General features: G+C 38.2%; 1 protein-coding gene across 2 annotated transcripts in view; it reads left to right on the top strand.

Moving 5' to 3' along the window:
• Nucleotides 1-14299, top strand: part of LOC139711007 (ribonuclease P protein subunit p30-like) — a 73208-nt gene that overhangs the window by 37334 nt on the left and 21575 nt on the right. The gene's annotated exons all lie outside the window — the stretch shown is intronic.

Genomic DNA, 14299 nt, shown 5'->3' with positions numbered 1-14299 from the left:
AGCCATTCCATTGTGACTCGCGTGACATTTATACAAAATTTTGACTTGTTATGGTTGAATACTTGAAATATTTATTTTGCAGACCTGTTTAGTTTATATTTCAATCAAGGTATGGACCCTTCACATTGGTTCATAGAAATTTTTGATGTGAAGTCATTTTAGTAAGAGATACTTAACTTTTTTTGTTGTGACTCGCGTGATGCGACACTGTTGAAGATTTCTGACCTTACTGTACGTAAGTGAATTTTCGTAAGAAAGTACTTGTCCTATGTACACAGAATTTTCTCCATTCAATTTTGAGACATTAAGCAATAAATAGTCAAAATTTTATCAGGCCTTGACTTTTCCTTCAACTCAATTGGCATATAAAAAATGTGAATCGCTTGACACATGAGTGTGACTCGCGTGACGAGTATCATTCAGGACCAAAAGTTGAGCCTAATATAATAGTTTTATTGAGTAAAATGAGCCAAATGTTTAACCTAACATGTTATTTATGGTTAGTTTCATCACACATATCTTTAAAACAAAGAAATCATCTAACTCCAGTCTCTGATGGGATCATTGGAGCTCATAGCACATTTAATGCATAAAACATCCAGCAAAAAATTAACTTTAACCTCTTTTTTTCCCTTGTCAGATCAAGAGTTCCGGGAAATCATTCTTTTTCAATGAATTTTCTTTTTCTCTCTTATTTACTATAATTGTATCAACTAGTCTTCTCTTCAAAATGAATCAAATTCAAACTTTCTTTAGGTTAACTTGCATATTTGCTTGTGGATGTATATTAATCCATTTAAGCTCTTTTTGAAACTCTAAATTTATTTTGATGCACAAAGAATCCTCACTTCTTATAATAGATAATGCTCACACATACTGATACTCTTTTTCTTTATCTACCCTTAGTGAGTCTGATGTGAAGAATGATCACCAGTTTTGCTTATTTAATCATAGCAAACAACATGATACAGTATATACTATATGCAGTTTTCTTTGCCAAAGTGTCTTCTCTGTAGTTTGAGAAAGTTTGTCACTGCTTCGTGGAGACAGTTTTCATGCCTAGTTTGTTGGGGTCATTTTATCTTTATTTTTAAGACTCAATCTTTTCATTCATTTGAAGTCTCCTATTATTAACAAGATATGGCTGCTGTAATTTGCATTAGATATCTGATTCAGGCTGCCATGGCTGTTTTATCCAGCCAGTGGAATATATTCTTTTCTCTAGGTGACTTAAAGTAATTGTCACTTCTGACCACTTAGGAGGCTTGTGCCAGAGGTGCAGCGGGATGCTTTCTGCTGAAGGCAGCTGCCACCATCAGCCAATTGACTTTTGGGCCTGCACTTGAAGGCAGCTTCCACCATCAGCCAATTGACTTTTGGGCCTGCACTTGCAGGCCCAATGGTATCCTCATTTCCACCATCATTATGGTCATTATTGGATAGATCACTGCTGCTTCTCTGGGAAGTGAACCTTTTTGCAACAAGATATTCACTCTTTGAAGGTGCTATATCGAAGGGATGATTAAGTCATGTGGTGCAGCTATATTCCAAAGATAACAGGCAGGTACAAACCCTCAGAACAATCTTCAACTTGCCTTTGATTGTGATGAAAGTTGTAGGAAGAGTTTAAAGAATTACAGCAAGACAAAATTCCTCAGCAGGGGAGATAGAGCACAAGTTTCATTTTTTCACATAGCCGCAGCTCTGTGGCTTCATGGCTTGCTCCACTCAACTGGATCTTTCCCTTGACTTGTAGTGCTGAAATTCCACACTACATTGGAGGTCAATGTTGTGTTTCTCCATTCAGCATAGGTAGGGCACTGATAACAAATCTATTTTGAATTGGCTTGCAGGACCATATAACCATATTTTGACCAATGCACTTCACTGCTGACCACTTAAAGAAGCCCATCCACAAAATCTACAGTGTACAACATAATACTGTTTTGTCATGGTCTATTAACGTAGGCCTCGTCATTGATAATTGTAACTTGTAATAATTTTCTTCTGGGGTCACATGATTGATGTATATGTAGAGAACTATTTGCACCTGATTCCAAATGGCAGTTTGGACTTTATCTTAACTGGAGCATGAATGATTCTCAGCGAAGCCAATTTGGAGTACAGCAAAATCTGAGGGAAGATTTGAAGCAATTTTCTTGTCATCTTCATACAATGTAACTTGCTGATTGTTGCCACTTTATGAAGCAATGTTTTAAGAACTTCACAGAAGTGGAGCTGACATACAGTACAAGTAGCTGTAGATGTAATTTTCATGAAGAGTTCCTGATGCATTTTACTTATTTGTTGATGAGGAGGCCACCCACCTCCTACCAGTTTTTCTACTGACCAACCAGACGGAAGCTGACAATCCAGTTAGCTATTCATTACTTATTATAAGACTACTTATTTTCCAATTAACATTAAAAAATTTACTTTTACTTGGAAAATTAAACATATTACATGATTTAGTTTCAAGGCAGAATTTATTTTTAAAAAATCTCAATCATTCTGGTCTTTAATTTTCTCAAACTTGTAAACTGTGACTCGCGTGACAGCCCTAAGAAATCCTTGCGTGACTCACGTGACACAAATGTTATGGTGTTTTTTACAATGAAGGGGTTTACAAATGGAAACCTTATATTCTGGTATGATTGAGGACTCTTAGATCCTCATTATTTATCAGCTAGAATTCATATAGTCTACTACTTTTTAAGCAATCCAAAATTTAGACTTATTTTTGTGACTCACGTGACACATTTTGAGGGTGTTTTCAATCGAAAATATTGCCAAACCCATTACATATAATTGAAAAAAACGACTTGATATATTAAAATGGGTATAAAATAAGACCTTACGTGAAAAAATTATGAATCTATAAATAATAGAACATGCCTTAAATAGTGAAATAAAAAAAAAGTACCAAAGACCAAAGAGGCATCATTAGGTGATCCGAGTATCCTCTCGGATCACCTTCTGTATCTGTACGGAATCTTTCTTTCTTTGTTTCTGGACAAAATTTGTGCAGAGGTTAGCTCAGAAAGTGCATTGCCTTTCAATGTCAAACTTATACCATATATGTATCGTCTCCCAAAGACGGCAATCGAACTAAAATCATGGTGATCAGTCGACCGTGACGTCACTATGACGTCATTATATGAAAACACATTCTCAATCATATCTCATTAATGGAATGGATTTTTTCAATGAAATTTACGTCACATATATTTCAGGTCAGGTGCATTCTACTCATATTCTCAAAATTCATCTATACCTTAAAACGTGCGCGTACGCGCGCGTTGAAATATTTGTATGCTCAAATCGAGCTCAAATTTTTTTTGCACACGTTTCAGACCATTTGGAGCATTTTTTGAAAAATTGAAAAATTTGGACGGACGCGTACGCGCGCGCTCATATACGCACGCACAGCTAATATGCAATAGAAATTTCCCGTTTTTTCACACTTATCGGCTGCCTGAAATGTCAAGGAATATGTCTACCAAGTTTCAAGTCAATCCGACTCAATATGACGTCATACGGGGCCGTCAAAGTTGAAATTCCGCGCGCGCGTCAATGGCGATATACAGTGCAACTATGCCAAAAAAATGACAATCTTAAATCCGATTTTACTCGTCAGGATGGACGGTGACCCCCCATTTTCTGTACATATTTTGAAAGCTGATGAGTTGTACATGTCATTTCATGGGGTGGCAATGCTGACAAAATGATTAAAAGATATCAAATTTCTTAATAAAGTAAAAAAAGTAAATTTTCAAAATGACGTCATCAAATTTCAAGTTCATTCGAGCGTATCTCACTAGTCCTTTGTCAATTTTCACCCAGATTTCAGTATGAGGTAGCTTATTTAATGTTCTTTGAAACATGAAATTACAATAATTTGATTGGATAACGGTATCACCTCGTAAAAATGGATTGAAAGTAATCTTGTCAAATTTGACCAGTTTACGTGTTATCTCTATGGGAGTGCAGTTTTTCTGGAAATGAAAATTGACATGACTATCTTTATCGAGCACTAGCTCACTTAAGCTTCGGTAAATTTCTCCCAGATTTTAATATGTTGTAGCTGAGACTTTACGCTACCGTAAGTGTGCCCTTTGTTTTTTCATACGATGTCAGAATCACGTCAAAAAATTGGGTTGAAATTCAGGCTTATCTTCGATGTATTGAGATATTTCTTTCTTTCTGCAACTTTCTTTGCAATAACTCAAGAAAAACAGCCTCTATCACTTCTATATTTTGCACATGTTTAGTTCATGTCACGTGAATTATTTCATAAAATAACAACTACTTGATCAGACACCATCTTGGGTATGTAAATTAGGGTCAAAGGTCATAAGTGTTTCATCCTGTATCTTAGTAAATACATGTCCTATCTGTCCCATATTTTGCGCATGCAAAGACCATGTTACAAGGATCATTTCACAAAATAACTACTTTTTACTCAGATGCCATCTTGTCTGTGCAAATTGAGGTCAAAGGTTATATGTACTTCTTTTTGTATCTTCGTGATGACGTGTTATCTCTATGGGAGGGAATTTTCTTTAATATGAAAATTGACATGATTGTCTTTATCGAGCACTAGCTCACTTACCCTTCCGTGAATTTCTCCCAGATTTTAATATGTTGTAGCTGAGACTTTGCGCTATCGTTTTGTTGCCTTCGTTTTTTCATACGATGTCGGGATTACGATAAAAAATTGGTTGAATTTAAAGCTTATCTTCTATGTATTGAGATATTTCTTTCTTTCTGCAACTTTCTTTGCAATAACTCAAGAAAAACACGCCCTATCACCCCCATATTTTGCACATGTTTAGTTCATGTCTCGTACATTATTTCATAAAATAACAACTACTAGATCGGACAACATCTTGGGTATGTAAATTAGGGTCAAAGGTCATAAATGTTTCATCTTGTATCTGAGTGAATACCTGTCCTATCTTTCCCTTATTTTTCACACGTATAGACGATGTCGCGAGAATCATTTCACAAAATAACCACTATTTCATCAGATGCAATCTGGGAGTGCAAAGGTGGGTCAAAGGTCATATGTATTCATTGCTGTATCTTCGTTATTCAGTGTATACAGAATTTGGTACCAAAGATGGCAGATATGACTCCCTTTTCTAAATGAGAATGCAAACATCACACGACCAATGTCTCTAAACACAGATGAAACTTGTATGGTCATGCCTATTGCGATCAGGACTCGAATCATTGATAAAAAAAAATCGGATCACCTTAATTTGTCAGTGATGACAAATTACAATCTCTAGTTTTTGTAGTAAATGTGATCTTTGGTCTGGGAGGTGTAACTCGGCTGTTAGGAAGTAAAAAGCAGTGAAAAATTAGATTTATACCCTTTGATCATATACCTACCCAAATATGAATACTCTTTCTTAATTGCTTGAACTTGAAATTTTAAGGTCCTGGTGTTTAATAGTTACATGGAATGGCTGTTTTTGGGATGAGGATTATTATGCAGAATGTAGTTAAAAAAGGAAAGCTTTCGAATTCTGACATAATTCGGAATATAACCTTTTCGTTTGTACTTACCTTCAAATAACAAAACAAAAGACAAAGGGAGTGTAATGAAGATATATGTGCAGGTCAGTGGAAGACTTGTGAAGAGATAACATCATCACCTCATAGGATCACAACATACACTATGCATTCTTGTGACCTATACAACTGTTTTATAAAATTGTTAAAGGAGAATGAAGGTTTTGCATTTATCTGAATAGAGAACATTATTACCTACAATTTGATGTATCTGGCAAATTTTTAGGCCCCCAAATAACATAGTTAATTTCACTTTTGAAATGCAATCATCATCTGTTACAAGACGTGTATTTAGTCTTAATGGGCTGCCATTTTGTCTGGGAATACAGAGACCCCCCATGAAGAAATGACAAAAATTGCACTACTGTGAAATGCTTCTAGTGAGCTGTACGAGTGCACTCGTTCTCGGCTTCTTATTGGGTTGCTTGTTATTATAGAATGGGTAGCGAGAATCCTGCGATCTGATTGGTCAAGAGCTATGTGTTGATTTTTACTGGCCGCACGTGAGTCACAGTGGTAAACATGTTATTGCGCACTTGTAGCAAGAGTACGCGTACTTGTAACAAAGGTTCGCGCGCTAAAGCAAGCGTTCGCGCACTCAGTACGAGACACCTATTGGCTAAAACAACCATGCATCAGTTTTTACTGATACACGGCTGGCCATGCGTCCAGTAAAAACTGATGCACGCTCGTTTACGGCAAGCCAAAAGGAAATGCATCCAGTAATTTTGTCATCGGGTAACACGATAGATATAATATGGGTTTTTGGCAAGAAAATAACCCATTCTATGAATCAGATGACGCACATGTCTTTTCGTGCGTCAGTCGGAATATAGTGTGCATGCGGTAACTATGGAATTTAGCCTAAACCCACCCGGCTTCGCCTCGTGGGTTAAGCATCCCATAGTTACTTTATGCACACAATTCCAACTGATGCACTCAGACCTGTGCGTCATTTGTATACTGTTAGCTCACCTGAGCCGATGGCTCACGTGAGCTATTGTGATCGTTCCTCGTCCGGCATCTGTCATGCGTCGTCCGTCGTGCATAAACTTTTTACATTTTCATCTTCTTCTTGAAAACCCCAAGACCGATTTTCACCAAACTTGGCAGGTAGCATCCTTAGGGGGTTAGGATCTCAAATTTATTAAAATGGGCACCATGCCCCACCCAGGGGGCCTCCAGGGGGCCCAAACCCCCAAATTAAGGAATCTTTAGAAATCATCTTCTCTAGCACCAGAAGTGATGTCTAGCTAAGTTAATACTATGAGTTTAATAGTACATTGATGACTTTAGTTTCAAGTTTGTTCATGGCAGAATCGGGGTGCCCCCCCCCCCCCCCCCCGGACCCATGGGAGGGGGGTGGGGAGGGGTCCTAATGGGGCCTAAATTATACATCTTCATCTTCTCCTTGAGAACCCAATTACTGATTTTCACCAAACTTAGCAGGTAGCATCCCTTGGGGGATAGGATCTCAATTTGTTAAAATGGGCACCATGCCCCCACCCAGGGGGCCCCCAATCCCCCAAATTACGGCATCTTTAAAAATCTTCTCTAGAACCAGAAGTGATAGAGCTAAAATTGAAACTATGAGGGGGGGTGGGGGGGGCAGATTTGGACCCTAATTGTACATTTTTATCTTCTACTTGAGAATACCTGTTCAAATTTTAGTAGAGCTGTGTGTAATTGTATCCCCCGAACAGAGTTCGGAGGATACTATAGATTTGGCCTCGTCCCGCCGCGTCCGCCGCCGCCGCCGCCGCCGAGATTTCCTTGTGAGCGCTCTACCAGCTGCGTTTCTTTTCCGATCATCTTCAAATTTGTCATGAAGGTGTATTGTGGTTAGACGAAGATGCCTATTGTTTTTGGTGATGGCGCTCCTGCTTGTTCCATCTTTATACATGAAAAGGTAAATCCAATAGGGTCTGCTTGTGAGCGCTCTACTGGCTGCAGTTCTCTACAGTTATTGAATTTCTGTGTGAGCTCTATATATTGTGATGATGTATGATGCTGTGGGTTCGGGGGATACATGTGCGCGGCTGCGTGATCTGCCAAGCACCAATCTCTAGTTTAGATTAGTGACTGCCATGCCTGAAAGGTGAACTTGCGATACTCGGGTGAGTGCAAGACCCCTGGGTCTCTTGTTTAAGATGCTGTACTGTCAGTACAAACGATAAGAAAGACGAGTTGGCGATCGCTTCATCCCTTCCCAAACGTAGAGAAAAACAAATCTCTCACAGTTTTCACTCCATGGCAACATCGGCAATGCAAAGCTGAATCTAATGGCTCACAGTTGCTCCAGCAGTACCACTGATTGTTCACCATGCCGTTTGGAGGGATAGGGGAAGCTGAGCCAATGGGCCAGCCATTATACATGTGGGCTACTCCACAGGTTGGTGGAGATGAGCTGAAAATTTCAAATTCAATATTTTTCTACATTATTTTCATTTTTAGTCCTTCATACGTGATAGTTTCAGGAACCAATAATTAAAGTTTATTTTCATATGTTTACTTTGGGAAAAAGTGGTTGAAAGTTGTGACTTCCATTCTGTACCAAAATACGAGAAAAATAGTAAAAATGGAATATGGCATATTACCGTTTAATTATTGCAATTTATCATGCAACTTTTTTCAATTCTGAATTTTAAAAGACTCAAATTACCTAAAATACACAACAGCTTTTCAAGTAAATTTGTAGAACTCATTCAAAAATAAATATTGTAAGCGACTTTTATAGGCGATGTAACTTGAGTAACCAAAAAAACTGACTTTGTTTTCTGAGAGAAAAATTCTTCACATTAAATTGGTGGGATTTGAAATTCTCTTCCTTCAAACAATCTTTGACAAGGTGATGACTATCAAAATCACAAAATACTAATCTTTATAAAAATGATGAAGAAAAACTGCAACGTGAGTAACCCTGTAACGTGAGTAACCAGCAAAAATTATGAATTTAGGTAACATTTACTGTGGGATGGCAAATTTTAAGTCTCATGGTAAGTTTTAAAGTTATTTTTGGTTAATTAAAAGCGAAATGAGAGTACCCCTCTTTGATGTGACTCTTTCCTCATCAAAAATAGAAACAAATAAATGATAAAAGCTTCGTACATGGCATTGTCAATTTTGGAAACGCATGCTCCTCCGAACAGAGTGCTCCTCCGAACAGAGTTAGGAGGATACTATGGATTTGGCCTCGTCGCGCCGCGTCCGCCGCCGCCGCCGCCGAGATTTCCTTGTGAGCGCTCTACCAGCTGCGTTTCTTTTCCAATCATCTTCAAATTTGGCATGAAGGCGTATTATTGTTAGAAGAAGACGCCTTTTGTTTTTGGTGATGGTGCCCTCGCTTGTTCCGTCTTTATACATGAAAAGGTAAATCCAATAGGGTCTGCTTGTGAGCGCTCTACCGGCTGCAGTTCTTCTTCGATCATCTTCAAATTTGGCATGAAGGTGTATTATGGTTAGACGAAGACGCCTATTGTTTTTGGTAATGGCACCCTCACTTGTTCCGTCTTTATACATGAAAAGGTAAATCCAATAGGGCCTGCTTGTGAGCACTCTACTGGCTGCAGTCCTTCGATCATCTTCAAAGTTGGCATGAAGGTGTATTATGGTAAGATGAAGAGGCCTATTGTTTTTGATGATGGCGCCCTTGCTTGTTCTATCTTTATACATGAAAAGGTAAATTCAATAGGGTCTGCTTGTGAGCGCTCTACTGGCTGCAGGTCTTCTTCGATCATCTTCAAATTTGGCATGTATTATGTTAAGACGAAGACACTTATTGTTTTTGGTGTGGGCGGAGATATCGTTGCCATGGTAACAAGAATTTTTGTGGAAATAGCAGAGATTTCCTTGCGAGCGCTCTACCGGATGCGTTTCTTCTCCAATCATCTTCAAATTTGGCATGAAGGTCCATTATGGTAAAGACGCCTATTCTTTTTGGTGATGGCACCCTCGCTTGTTCCCTCTTTATACATGAAAAGGTAAATCCAATAGGGTCTGCTTGTGAGCGCTCTACTGGCTGCAGTTTTTCTTCGATCATCTTCAAATTTGGCATGAAGGTGTATTATGGTAAGATGAAGAGGCCTATTGTTTTTGGTGGTGGCACCCTCGCTTGTTCCGTCTTTATACATGAAAAGGTAAATTCAATAGGGTCTGCTTGTGAGCGCTCTACTGGCTGCAGTTCTTCGATCATCTTCAAATTTAGCATGAAGGTGTATTATGATAAGACAAAGATGCCTATGGTTTTTGATGGCGCCCTCGCTTGTTCCGTATTTATACATGAAAAGGTAAATTCAATAGGGTCTGCTTGTGAGCGCTCTACTGGCTGCAGGTCTTCTTTCGATCATCTTCAAATTTGGCACGAAGGTGTGTTATGGTAAGATGAAGACGCCTATTTTTGGTGTGGGCGGAGACATTGTTGCCATGGTAACAAGAATTTTTGTGGAAATAGCAGAGATTTCCTTGTGAGTTCTCTACCAGCTGCGTTTCTTTTCTCCAATCATGGGTATGATTGGGTGTTAGGTTCAAGGCAGACTAAAGAGTTGGATTAGGGTAAGCGTTAAGCTTTATGTGCGCTTCAACACTAGGATTCCTTGCCGGAGCATTTGTCATGGAACCCGCTTTGTCAGTTAACAAAACAATAAAATATCAGAAGTGGAAACAAAACCAAAAAAAAAATAATTGTCTGCATTGATACCTGTTGTCACCTATTGCCATATATACATTTTTATCCCAAATTCATCCAAATCGCAGATTGGAAGAGGGTTAGGTTTACAGTGCATCCAGATTAATTGTATTCCCTCACAGATACTTTAGATTCTGCAGAGTTACACCGCTGCATCATATTATTGTCATCAAATTTGGTACCTGGTACCCAGAGGCAAAATATGGACAGGATCATTGTTGCGATATAACTATTTATTTATTGAATTTCTGTGTGAGCTCTATATATTGCGATGATGTATGATGCTGTGGGTAAGGGGGATACATGTGCTCGGCTGCGCAACCTGCCGAGCACCAATTTCTAGTTTAGATTAGTGACTGCCTGAAAGGTGAACTTGCGATACTCAGGTGAGCGCGAGACCCCTGGGTCTCTTGTTTAAGATGCTGTACTGTCAGTACAAACGATAAGAAAGACGAGTTGGAGATCGCTTCATCCCCTCCCAAACGTAGAAAAAACAAATCTCTCACAATTTTCACTCCATGGCAACATCGGCAATGCAAAGCTGAATCTAATGGCTCACAGTTGCTCCAGCAGTACCACTGATTGTTCACCATGCCGTTTGGAGGGATAGGGGAAGCTGAGCCAATGGGCCAGCCATTATACATGTTTACATACACAAAGGTAACAAATCTGGAAATTACCGATTAATATGAATTATAACGTTAAAACACCGAAACGTTTGATCCAGAACAAATAGCACGAATGAATGAAATGACAGAAGTAGCATTTTACGGTAAGGAGTACACTAGCGAAAACATGCAGTCCACTTGTGTGGATATTTTGGAGCTAGATTATCAATTTGACAGTGTAAACTTTTTGATGTAATTCATGCTCTCAAACAAGAAAAGAAAAACGATGTTATTTAGAGAGTTTAAAAAGTTATAGTATCCTTAGTAAGAAATATTTTTATACCTCTGCCACGAAGTGTCGCCAGAGGCATAATGTTTTTGGGTTGTCCATCCTTCCTTCCTGCCGTCCATTCATCTGTCCTTCCATCCATCCTTTTGTCCGTAATGAATTTTGCAAAGTATCGTAATGAAATTTGGTATGAGTGGACGAAGTTGTGCTTATCAACATTTGGGTGTGTATACTCAAGGTCAAAGGTCAAGGTCAAATACTCAAAATTTCACCATTCCCCCCCCCCCCCCCCCCCCCCATATCCATTCAATGCCCATAGGTATTTTCTTAAAACATAGTGTGTACATGTATTACCAGATAAAGATTTTCTGGGAAAATTTTTTTCCATTTGGGTCAAAGCTTTTTAAAAGGTCAAAGGTCAAGTGAAATGCTAAAATTTGACTTTTTCTCCACACAGTTGTATCTCGGAAATTACTAATGAATGGTATTATGAAATTTAGTAAATATGCATGTACTGCCTGACAGTGATTATCTTGGGAATTTTGAGATCATGGGGTCAAAGGTCAGGGTACAGTGCTAAAATTGTACTATTTTAATGCTGAATTACACTGTTTCTCCATAGATTGTAGATTACTCAATGCATGAATCTAAAAAACTAGGTATATATAAAAGTACATGCATTACTGCACAATGATTCTGTAGGGAAAGACATGGGGTCACAGGTCAAAGGAAAATGTTTACATATTACAATTTTTTCCATATTCTGAAAATAGCTCAAAGTATTATCATGAAAATGGATGTTACCTGTTTAGTTAGGGATTATTTGAAGAATTGTTGGCCAGGGGGGTCAAAGGGGTATGGGTCAAGTGAAAATGCTCAAATCCCCCTGCTCTCTTTAGAATAAACAATTTAGCCATCCTTCTAAATGAAACCTAGTTCAATTCAATTCAAAGGTTTTATTTTCACTTCTTTCAACAGAATGTACAAAAAAGCATTTGAAGGAATGATACATAGATAGAGGAGAGTTAACGCTCTTATTTATTTATTTGATTATTATTATTATTATTATTTTTTGCCAATGACATGAAACCGTTGTCTCAACATTGTCAAGACATCCCTGTTCTTTAGACCTATTGGGAGAACCCTGCATTATGGTGGAGGCATACCAGTCACTGTGGTGACATTTCTAGTTTATAATGTCGGAATTACGACTATTAACATTTTTAGGTGTTAATATTTATCTTAGGGTTTTAGTAGTGAGTGTAGGCTCCAGTAACCAACCACACACATGTCCAGCACAAAAACGTCTGTTTCACAGGAAGCCTAAACAAAATCGGCTGCATACAGCTTCACGCAAGATCTTGGCACGTGTTTGATTTTAAGGTAGATTTTCTCAAATATATGTAAAACAAACCCTTTGGTGTGTTTGGTCAATTCAAGGACTTGTTTAAGAGTTCCAACTGGCTGTAATTATTCAAACACTTGTAAGATTTCTATTGATGTACAAAAGAATTTCACAGGTGCATTTGTGCCTGTGATGATCGATGTTTGAAGCCGCCGTCTTGCTGAGCAATCTGGAGATTCATTTTGAATGTTAACATAATATTGGCCATATTTTGCTTATTTATTTATTAAATGAAATGAAATTTCACTTAATGATATAGCATGTAAAACAAAAGTCAATCCCATGCAGAAATTTGTTCAAAAGTTTAAATCACAGCTGTATCATGTGAAAATGTTTAAAACTGTACCATCCTGGAAAACCGGTTTTATCACTTTTCCACTTAATTCTGACAAATAAAACTAGCATGGAATAATCTTCAAGTATAATTCTTTATTGGTAGATATATCAGATTAGTGCCCGGGTATGCCCAGTCGAGTAATTTTCATCTTTATTTCAGCATTTTTTGCGCAATTTCTATTCGCACATCCTCGTGTCTGTACCACCTATCTTTTATAAGAAGGGATAGTGAAAAGTAATTACCATCACAAAGACATATCTTCCTGAAAAAGTGGCTGGTGATTATGCAATGAGACACAAGTCAATTGTCTTACTATCTGCGTGGCAGATCCTGTTTGGCACATGCTTCAAATATTTTTGAGCAGCGGCATCGAACATCTAGTAGAGGAAATAAGACGGTTGTGACTCCATTCTCCTGAACCTCCTTGGTCAATTCAAAAGTAATGTCAGCTGTAACAAGCCCTAAACTTGTATTTTAACCCATTCCTCCCGCAAGTCTCCAAGAGCCTTCATTGCCCACAAATGAGATTCTTTTTGCACATCGACAGCGAACGGACAGGTTGATAATCCACCTGTGTGAAAGGGGTCAACGAAACATTTCCAATAATCATGAGAGAAAATGTACCCAAGGAGAGGTGGAAGCTGTCTTGAGTTGAATTTTTTTTCTTTCCTCTATTTCTCCTTTCTTTTTCTCTCATTTTTCTATCGTGTGCTTGCCTACATTCTTTTTCCTAATACCCATCTCCACTAGAAACGAGCATCTGATTTTTTTTTTCAGTTCCTCCGACACATAATCTCTATAGTTCAAATGAAATTTTACATACTTAAGATTAATTTTAAGTGTATTCTGCGATTTTTTTTTGTATATCAAACATTTCTTTCTCTTTGCTAGTCTTTAATTTCTTTTGTTACTATAGTTGTTAATAATTCTTTGATGTTTAGATGTATGCTACGATTTTTATCTGTAGAAAACGTATAAGTCATACATCCCCCAAACGTGCGCTAAATGTTCGCGAGAATGTCTCAAAAGGTACGCAAACAGTTTGCGATTACGTCGTAAAATGATCGGAAAAACTTCGCAGATTTCGCATAACATACGCGAGACATTCTCCAAAGTTTCGGAGTCTGTTTGGGGTTTCACGAACATTTTGCGAACATCGCGCGTGTCTTGCGAAGGTCTTGCGCATATGATGAGGCTTTAAAGACACTTTCGAGAACAATTCACGAGCAAATCACGACCAAGTGTGCGGAAAAGGTTCGCAAAAAACTTCAAACTTTTTTGAAATTCTCGGCGAAGTAAAAACGACATTCGCGAACAACTAACGACGCTTCTGAACCCTCACGTTCGTTTGGCGAACTTTTGCAGACTAAAATACGAATGCTGGATTTTGCCGTTC

The sequence above is a fragment of the Diadema antillarum genome, unplaced genomic scaffold, assembly GCF_040938485.1.
Source record: "Diadema antillarum isolate AM-2024a unplaced genomic scaffold, OU_Dant_1.0 seq00001602_RagTag, whole genome shotgun sequence".
NCBI classification, from domain to species: domain Eukaryota; kingdom Metazoa; phylum Echinodermata; class Echinoidea; order Diadematoida; family Diadematidae; genus Diadema; species Diadema antillarum.
Note: the sequence above shows the minus strand (reverse complement) of the source record. Positions and strands in the feature narration are given on the sequence as shown.